The sequence below is a fragment of the Nomia melanderi genome, chromosome 5 (assembly GCF_051020985.1).
Source record: "Nomia melanderi isolate GNS246 chromosome 5, iyNomMela1, whole genome shotgun sequence".
Classification (NCBI taxonomy): domain Eukaryota; kingdom Metazoa; phylum Arthropoda; class Insecta; order Hymenoptera; family Halictidae; genus Nomia; species Nomia melanderi.
Window position 1 is genome coordinate 10,611,646 of NC_135003.1, and position 9,641 is coordinate 10,621,286.

Genomic DNA, 9,641 nt, shown 5'->3' on the forward strand with positions numbered 1-9,641 from the left:
GTCGAACATCAATATTAGAGAAACAAGTAGAAAAAGAAAGCTAAATTTGTGAGCCATGACTGTTCGAATTACCCCTGCGTTGTGGTTGTATAAACATACTCTATTTTATCTACTGTATACATACAAAATCACCTTCAGTGGTATGGCATTGATAAACGCATAGATAGTGATGTATGTGTACAATACATATTGTTCGTGACAATTGTGGTCATACAATTATGTTTCACAGAAAACAGGAGTGAAAAATAAGAAAATTTATTTCTGAATATACAAAGTGCATTTTAACTGCACGTGTGATTTTCACGGAATAATATTAAACGAACCACAAATATTCATTTGAAATAAAGTAATAATGGGAAACAGCGAAAGAATTTCAGTATATAGTATTTATTTGTTAATTCAATTACATATTTGCCAAACGTGTAACATATTTGATGTACTTTGTCCAATTATCGCAGTACTCTTATTCTTCTGAAAGCTGCGTGAAAACAGCCTACATTGTTCCAATTAACATTTAAACTAAAATGAAGGATAATAAACATTTTTATAAATATAAGTGCAATGAATTAATGAATTTATTGAGTTCACTTACCTTACACTTTGCTGCAAGAGCTGGGTTCTTCCAACACGTCATGTGTTTAGGTAATATTGGGCAAAGTATATTCTGATTAGAAAATTAGATTTTTTAGGTGAGAATTCCTTCATATACATACGATATTGAGGTAAAAACATTTCCTTACTCACCGCTATCGATGGCGTGAAATATTCGGATAGCAATATTAGAGAAACAAGTAGAAAAAGAAAGCTAAATTTGTGAGCCATGACTGATGTATCGAATTGTCACCGTACTTTGGTTCTATAAACGTACTCCATTTTGTCTGCTGTATATATACACCACTCGAGTCGGTGTTATGACATTGATAATCGCATTCGTAATCATGCATGCGTACAATACGTTTTGTTCGTGACAGTTGTGGTCATGAAATTATGTTTTACAGAAAACGGGGGTGAAGGATAAGAAAATTTATTTCTGAATACGCAAAGCGCATTTTAACTGCACGTGTGATTGTCACGGAATAATATTAAACGAACCACAAATATTCATTTGAAATAGAGTAACAATGGGAAACAGCGAAAGAATTTCAGTATATAGTATTTATTTGTTAATTCAATTACATTTTTGCCAAACGTGTAACATATTTGATGTATTTTGTCCAATTGTCGCAGTACTCTCATTCTTCTGAAAGCTGAGTGAAAACAGCCTACATTGTTCCAATTAACATTTATACTAAAATGAAGGGTAATAACCGTTTTTACAAATATAAGTGCAATGAATTAATAAATTTATTGAGTTGACTTACCTTACACTTTGCTGTAACATTTGGGTCCAACATACATATGAATCTTTTGGGCAATCTTGGGCAAAGTGAAACCTGATTTGAAAATTAGATTTTTTGGTTGAAAATTCCTTCATATACATACGATAATGAGATAAAAACGTTTCCTTACTCACCGCTATCGATGGCGTGAAATATTCGGATATCAATATTGGAGAAACAAGTAGAAAAAGAAAGCTAAATTTGTGAGTCATGACTGATGTATCGAATTATCGCCGTACTTTTGTTCTATAAACGTACTTTACTTTGTCTGCTGTATATATACACCACTCGAGTCGGTGTTATGACATTGACAATCGTATTCGTAATTATGCATGCGTACAATACGTATTGTTTGTGAAAATAGCGGTTATGAAATTAAGTTTTACGGTAAACACGGGTGACAAATAAACAAATGTATTGCCAGATACGGCAAGAGAATTTTAACTGCATGTTGCGATGGCCATGGAACAATATTAAGAGAACTGCAAATATTCGGTGAGAATTGAGTAATAATAGAAATTACTGACTGAGTTTCCAAAATCCATTTTTATGAATCGATAGTGGATTTTATGATGACTGTCGGAGAAATGAGTGTTAGTGTTTTCTTTTATGTGGAGGGTATGATGAAAATAGTGAAAACTTTAGATAACATAAATACATAAAAAAAACAATGGATATTTTTTGCTATAATTGTTGAATTATAAACATTTTTCATACGGAACCTGGTGGAGGATAAAGAAACTCAAGGAATAGATATGATTATATTTTCCTAAATATTAATACGCTGTCATTATACGCTTGAATATGTTTGGTGAGATGGAATATATACAGTAGGTAAAATAATCAGTCACGAACATTGTGTATTTATTCAGAAATTTTATATTTTCCAACGCATTTTTACATGTTTAGTAGGAATTCAGATAAGATCAGTGATCAACCTATTTTCATTACACCCCACTTGATTCTTATTTCTTTCCTCGCCCTAGTCTTCTACACATTTCCTATTAAACAAAAAAAAGGAAATGAGCATCAATGTTCCATTACTAGTTATTATTAAAGATATTTAAATACGTCCAATGTATAAAATGCAATGAATATTGTTTAATATTGTTTGAAATTTTGACAGTACCGGGCATACTTCTTCCATGAGAGGTGAACCGCAAAACTGTGCAGGTAAGCCATTTCCGCATCTTGGTGAATCCTTAAAGAGACACATCATATAAATGATAATGAACGTGAAATCGATTGCTAAATAGTTGTTTTCCTGTTATTTTTTTCTTATTTTAGTTATATGGTACAGAATACATAACAAAAAACATTTGTATGCGAATAAAACAAAATTGTTTACTTACTCCCTCAGAGGGAGTCACCAAAAAGCCTGAGAGTAAAATGGCAGAGAGTACAAAGAAAAGGATATTAATAGCTTGAGTCATCATTCCTTTTTGAATTCTTGATATTCACAAAAAAATAGGAAAAGGTGATTATGGAATTTCTCTGTCAAATTGTCACCGCTCTTGCGTTAAGACGTTTCGCTTCTTTCGCTTTATATACACAAAAACATTTTCGACATTATAACATCCGTGAGTAGGTGGGACAACATTCGTGCGTGCAATGTGTATTCTTCATGACCATTATCACTCTAATGAATGGAAAATGTTGGATTGATTTAGAAAAAACCATAACTTACCCCAACCACCGGTGCAATAAAATATTCCGACACTAAAATAAGGGAAACGAATAACAAAAGAAATTGGCACTTTCTGTTCATGATGTTGTATTGTGTATTTCTTTAGTTTTTTGTTACTGTATGTCCACTGTAATTGCTGCCTCCTTTTATGTAGGCAACATTGTCGAAATTGTGGAAGCTATAAATATATGCGTGACTCTCAAAAGGTAGTGCGGTATTTTCAATGATAATACCTGTATGTGTAAAAAATGTACCAAATAACGTGCTTATCTATTATCTATTATTTTTACTGTAATATCCGTACAATAACTTTTTGTAAAACTTTATCGTATTTTAGTTTAATTCTGAGGACATTGGAATTAAATTTAACCGATAGATTTTTTTCATATTTAAGTTCGTAAATTGTTTACATCCCAAGGGAAATTTTCATTTGAGGTACTGTAAGAATAAAAAACAGTGATGGGTTCCAAGAAACAATATTTATTTTTAAAATTCAGTTACAGTATCGTGTAATGTATAGGACATACATTTGAAATACATTGACTGATCATGTCGTTGGCCTCATTTCCCCCAGTATATATTGCATTCCTTATATCCCAACTAGACAAAAAATACAAACAATTATAATTTTTATAGTAAGAATGATAAAATAGAAATAATCAAGCGTCCGTACCCCGCATCGTCTCCTAAACTGCGTGCTGCGGCAAAGGATACGTCGAGTTAACGTACATACGTTTTCCTAGCTGAAAACAAAATGGCGGCATCACTTATTCAACTTAGAAACGGAGAGAATAAATTAATTGAATAAAATGTTGTATTGAATTAGAAAGAACCACAACTTACCCCAACCGCCGGTGCAATAAAATATCCCGACATTAAAATAAGGGAAACAATTAGAAAAAGGAAGAATGATTTCGCATTCATGGTTTTATATTCTACACTCTTAAATTCTTCACCAGTAAACAATTCCAACAGCTGTTCTTCCTCTTTTATACGAAAAGCCTGGCCGAAATTGCGCGAATAAACAGTATATGAATTCTTAAAAATGCAATGAAGATTAGGGGAAGTATTTATACAAGGAATAATGTAAGATAACAATTTTGTCATATTTTTTGTTTCTTTCTATGCATGTACTAAAATTTTGTTGATTATTTAAAAGTAATTTCAATGTAATATCAATGTATGTACTACTTCACTAGCAATATTTATAATTGACATATTGATACATCGTGAATCAAATAACTCGTTGTCATATTCTCAGCGCACAATATTTATTTATTAATTGTATGAATAGAATTACATTTCCATTGTGTTACATGGCGGCTGAATAATACATCGGAAATAAATTTACCAAACTCGGCGTCAGTAAAATAATCCTCTTGATTAAAAATATTAACAATTCGTCAGCTAAAATAAAATATAATAAAATTCAGTTACTTTAATGAGAGTTTTAATCAGGTTAGTGAATGGTATTAATTAAACATGATCATACCTTACACATCGCTTTATATTTCATGCTGGAACATAGTTGAGAACGAGATAAACTACGGCATGCTGGCGGCAGCTAAAAGATGTTCATTCGTCGCAAGGAAGAAATGGAAAACATATATTCACTTCGAATATTATATAAAAAGAATAAAAAATATTTTAACTTTTACCGGCCTGTGTTGCCTACCTCATATCCTGATAATAAAGCAAAGGACATGCATAGGAAGAAAAAGTACACTATTTGATGATTCATGATTTCGTATGTTGTACACTTCGTCCACTACTAGACTGTTTGATTGTCGCCTACAGTTGTTTCTTCTGTTTTATACACACATTTTGCTCGAGGTTGTGGCACGCGCAAGTAATTAAATCAAAATACGGTGGGCACGATGTACGATAAGTTTATGGCCGTACACAATGTTAAGAAACGTGGTGGAAGATAAAGGAATTCAAGGAATGGTAAAATTTTTGCATTTATGATTTCTATAATTTTATTTTTATCTTACGTGTTATTTTATGCGCAAATATCGAGTGAGGTGATATCTGCAAACTGCAATCACAAGAATGCGTTAAATTGCAAGAAGCATTTTATAGCATATTTGAATGTCAAAATCAGTTCCTTATGGCTAATAAGATATATGTAAGTAACATAAGTTTATTAACAAATAATTAATATTAAAACATATGTTAAACAATTAATTCATATTATCTGTGTCTTCATTATTTATTAAATTAGCTACGTGATAATTTGTATTTGTCTTCTTAATGTTTGATGAACATTTATTTATCCTGTTAAATTAATAAAGTCGCTTCTGAATTACAATATTGGAGAATTGATGCATCATTAATGAGATTTAAATAAATAAACCGCTCATATACGTGCCTGTTCCACATAATCCAAGACTATATTTGCTGCAGATATACAAGAACGTAGACAATTACATTTCCATTTTATTTCCACATCATTTTTTAATAATTACAATCGTTGTAGCTACTTATTACATGCATCTTCGTGAATATTTAAATATTCTTTCATAGGACAAACTATTGCAACTTATTTAGTCTTGGAAAATTTGTTGCAAAATGTATACCTGTTAGCCATTTCAGTATTAGTGAGAAAATGATTAAAAAATGCTGTAAGATGGTGGTTGATTTATTTTAATTCCACAGACACCTGGGAAAAGGGAATAAATATAGTTACTTTGAAATAATAAAGGTGAAATAATAGGATTAGACTCCATTAATAGTGCAGAAAGTTTTATTTCATGTTAACATGTGATTATAATACAACAATAAAGTGTTGACAAATAAAGTTTACATCGATGATGCAAAATGTCATGTAATTTCACATTATTTTCCTTTATCCTGCTAATTTCTCCTTGCATGAATCCTGAGAAAAAGAGAAAAATATATTAAAAAACAATGAATTTCCAGATCATCACGAATAATGACAAAAAAGGAAGTATATATCACTGTACCGGGCAGACAAGTTTTGCAAACGAATGATGACAGTTCAAATAGTCAGAGCACTAGAAAGTAAAATTAAGGTAAGTTATTTTGAATTTAGAATAACGAATTCTACGTGTTCAAGATGCAAGTAACATGAAATTATTTTCTTACTTTCGCCTGAGCGGGTGTCATTAGCCACCCTGACATGCAGAAGATGGAAATCAGAAGAAGATAAAATCCAAGTATCTGCGACATGTCTTCTTTTCTTTTTAGAATTCAATACAGGCTACAGGTTTTTTCAGCGTTTTATATGAAACTGTTGTACAGATTTATAACATTCATATATGAAAACGTGAGCACTTAAAACCGCATTGCAAGAACAGTTTCTACGACTGATACCATGCGAACGACTTATGAGATAACATTTTATCCACGTTGTCAAAGTAAAATGTAAAATAAAATAAGTTATGCTATAATATTATGCTTATCATCGCGACAATAGCATTTAAATTGATTTCAAAGAAAGGTTGGTTGTCATAGTCGCAGGTACGCTCACAGTAATGTGTGTTTTGTGGTATGTAACGCAAAAGTGGAGAATCTTGATTTTTTTTAAATCCTTGCAAGTCATATATACAAATCCACCGTTCAATAACAAGTGATATAATTAGAAATTCTTAATAATCGAATATTAATTTAATTAAAATGTTCCAGGAGGATTATAAATAGTGATACATATGTATTTTATTATGCTTTATTTGTCATTCATATTTAATTGTACATAGTAGATATCAATTAAATTATACAAAGACAACATTTCCTTGGAGCCATTGGTGTCGATTATCCAGCATTGCACACGTCCTAAAGAATAAGAAATATAAAAATTCTTATTAAATTTGCTTACAAGTTATAATTCTTAACATAATATATTTATAAACGCAATGAAATTATCGTACCGGACACAGCTTTTGTATTTCTGGATACTGACACCTTCTTCTATAGAACGTAGAACATTTCGATGGATCCTTAAAAAGAAAGTATGAAATATCTTAGAATACATTTACAACTGTTTCTTTTGAAACTATTAATCGAAAAAGTCGGAATAGGAAGCACATTAAAATTAATAGCATACCGCTTGGGCTGGTGTCAGGAAATATCCCGACATGAAAATAAATGAAAGGAATACAAGGATAAGTTTGAAACCTTGATACATGTTTCTTCGTTATGAATTCTCATTCGCTATTAACATTTACTCGCACTTTCGTTTTTTTATATAGAACCACCATTCGTGGCTTTGCTATAACAAATAGTTTATGTGTTTTTATTGTACACTTGGTTATGGAAAACGACGTTCACGTAAAATGTTTTTGTGTTAAACCGATTACACGTGACTGTCTACGATTAGATCAATACGTGGGACGAAAAGAAGCGTGAGTCATTCGAAAAATAATAAAATTCAATTTATAACGTAATACCGAATGGAACGAGAATATTTTAACTTGAATTTCTCAAAGTTTTTCGCGATGTTCAAGTCAAAATAAAAAACAAATGATAAGATAACTTCAGTATCACGTTATTTCTTTATTGACAAATACTTTTTGTATTACCATTCGGAAATATTTACATTTGATATCCACTTGTTTATGCGACTATTCGAGAAATTAAAATCGTCTTGTCGTGACTAACATATAGCGATTAGTATGTGCGACAGTAAACTGTAATAATAAACTTTACAATCGTATGTATGTTTCAACGATAATACGTATCATGTCTGCTATGAATATTTAAAAGTCAATCTGTTCGAAATAATTCGAATTGTCCAAAATTGTGAAAATTAAATAAATTAGAAGTACTATTCATCCTGATACAGATATATGTTCGGACATGACGATCATGTACTACTTAAACTACATTTCTGAATGATGGAAATCGACCACGGTGTCTTTAAACTGCGCTCTTTTTATAATTACACAAAGTTTTATCAATTTTAGGACGAAACTCTTGGTGAGCATTACTTTAAAGTTCCAGCTCGTGTAACTTGTTATAGCTCGTCCCTGTTCCCTTTGACAAATTACCACTTAAGTATCTAAGCTGTTTTCTGTCTCGTAAAACAAGAAAGAACACTTCAAGTTTCGATGAGCTTGCACGTTGCCTCGTCATGCTACTTCGCTAAAAACGCGTCAATGTACATGTCGCTGCCCGTAAAATAAATTCCGCCTGTTTTTCCTTCCAGGTTTTTATACGCCGAACTATTCCAACTATTTCAAAATTTTCCAAAAGTTATTTTAGAAGAAACAACAAACTATTAATGTTATCGTTTCAATCGACACGTATTTTCAGTAGAAATCACATTAGCTCGTGTACTGGTAAAATATTGTAATTCTCAACAAAAATGTCTGAAGAAATGTTCGCCGATTCTCTTCCGGGAGGAACTGTTGTTCGCTAAATTTTAAGCTGACATTGAGTCATTTGAAAACACTTTTACGATACTACCACAGAATATCATTATTCGAAAGAAAGAATTATTGAAAGACGGAATTGAATTTTACATCTGTATACCAATGGAATTCATTTTCTACTCCCGCGTACGCCAAATACCCAATTTCTCGAATAAAGAGTTTCATGTATTAATTATCTTTTGAATTAACGGTAACGCACGGTTGAATTGAAAACATTTACTGCAAAGTGTTGTTGCGAAGTATATTCGCTAACGATTGTAAAGACTCGAGGGACCTGGCCCTGCTGTTTCCAGCGGCGCTGTCCATTCAGGCTCATAATTAATTACGGGAAATTATATAAAGAGGTGATCCGAAAACAGTCATAGTAATTCACGACATGGTTTGCTCGATTTAACTTTCCATTAATTTAATAATGAAATCCTATTGCAGAATGTTGATCGCACGTTTGTTTCGGATTGCGCAAACGTCCTGCCACCTGGCCGTACGAAACATCTGTTCCATGACACCGCGCGCGATCGATCGGCCAGTGACTTCGTGAACACGTGTTTACGTACGCGCGAATGCGGGAACAGTACCGTAAAGAACCCTTTCACAATGGGACATTTAGTCATTCGCTACCGTCGCATCGCTGCAGAACCATTCACATCTTTCTTGTACTGTATATGGCGTGTTGCTGTAAACGTAGACGGTGTCTTGTAACTAATGGTGTAAGTGAAAAAGTTACTACGTCCACGTGGTGACTCAAAAAGTGGTCCACATTATAGCATTCAAGTGTCCAAAGAAGAAAATAAAAGTAACGTGATCCCTGGATTTAGATATTATTCAGATAAAATTTCCACCACTGATTATCAGAAACTAATTATTGTTTAGCTCGTGACCAGAATATAATATCCAGATGCTACGAAAGGAAAAGTCGTAGAAGTTCAATCTGAAAAGTCGACAGACTCTCGGGTAACCATCGCCCTAATATTGATGGGATTCTGAAGGATCTAAATCTGGTTAGTTCCAAATTGGACCAAACTATCAAATCAAGATGTCAGATGCCAGAAATAAGGGATCTATGTGACTGGAGGATCACTAAGCGCCAGAGATCCCGGCAACCCAGCACTCCCAAGACTCTACAGTCGAGATCTTATCAGGATTAAATCTAAAGACTATCAACAGTCTGAGGTTGATCCAGAT

General features: G+C 32.5%; 6 long non-coding RNA genes across 6 annotated transcripts; 1 reads left to right on the forward strand and 5 right to left on the reverse strand.

The window, feature by feature from the left end:
• Nucleotides 1-371: 371 nt before the first annotated feature.
• On the reverse strand, nucleotides 372-895 carry LOC116430852 (uncharacterized). Its single transcript, XR_004235808.2, has 3 exons — nucleotides 745-895; nucleotides 593-664; nucleotides 372-519 (listed from the first exon to the last, which is right to left on the reverse strand). It is a non-coding gene; the product is annotated as an uncharacterized LOC116430852 (long non-coding RNA).
• Nucleotides 896-2,233: 1,338 nt separating this feature from the next.
• Nucleotides 2,234-2,910, reverse strand: LOC116430862 (uncharacterized). The gene is made up of 3 exons (XR_004235810.2): nucleotides 2,732-2,910; nucleotides 2,509-2,580; nucleotides 2,234-2,380 (listed from the first exon to the last, which is right to left on the reverse strand). It is a non-coding gene; the product is annotated as an uncharacterized LOC116430862 (long non-coding RNA).
• Nucleotides 2,911-3,530: 620 nt separating this feature from the next.
• Nucleotides 3,531-4,902, reverse strand: LOC116430847 (uncharacterized). The gene is made up of 4 exons (XR_012998567.1): nucleotides 4,742-4,902; nucleotides 4,559-4,630; nucleotides 3,740-4,473; nucleotides 3,531-3,666 (listed from the first exon to the last, which is right to left on the reverse strand). It is a non-coding gene; the product is annotated as an uncharacterized LOC116430847 (long non-coding RNA).
• An 892-nt stretch (nucleotides 4,903-5,794) lies between these two features.
• Nucleotides 5,795-6,340, reverse strand: LOC116430870 (uncharacterized). Its single transcript, XR_004235813.2, has 3 exons — nucleotides 6,175-6,340; nucleotides 6,033-6,083; nucleotides 5,795-5,944 (listed from the first exon to the last, which is right to left on the reverse strand). It is a non-coding gene; the product is annotated as an uncharacterized LOC116430870 (long non-coding RNA).
• A 212-nt stretch (nucleotides 6,341-6,552) lies between these two features.
• On the forward strand, nucleotides 6,553-8,941 carry LOC116430846 (uncharacterized). Its single transcript, XR_004235804.1, has 3 exons — nucleotides 6,553-6,577; nucleotides 8,499-8,803; nucleotides 8,889-8,941. It is a non-coding gene; the product is annotated as an uncharacterized LOC116430846 (long non-coding RNA).
• Nucleotides 6,732-7,299, reverse strand: LOC116430845 (uncharacterized). Its single transcript, XR_004235803.2, has 3 exons — nucleotides 7,133-7,299; nucleotides 6,957-7,025; nucleotides 6,732-6,861 (listed from the first exon to the last, which is right to left on the reverse strand). It is a non-coding gene; the product is annotated as an uncharacterized LOC116430845 (long non-coding RNA).
• Nucleotides 8,942-9,641: the final 700 nt, after the last annotated feature.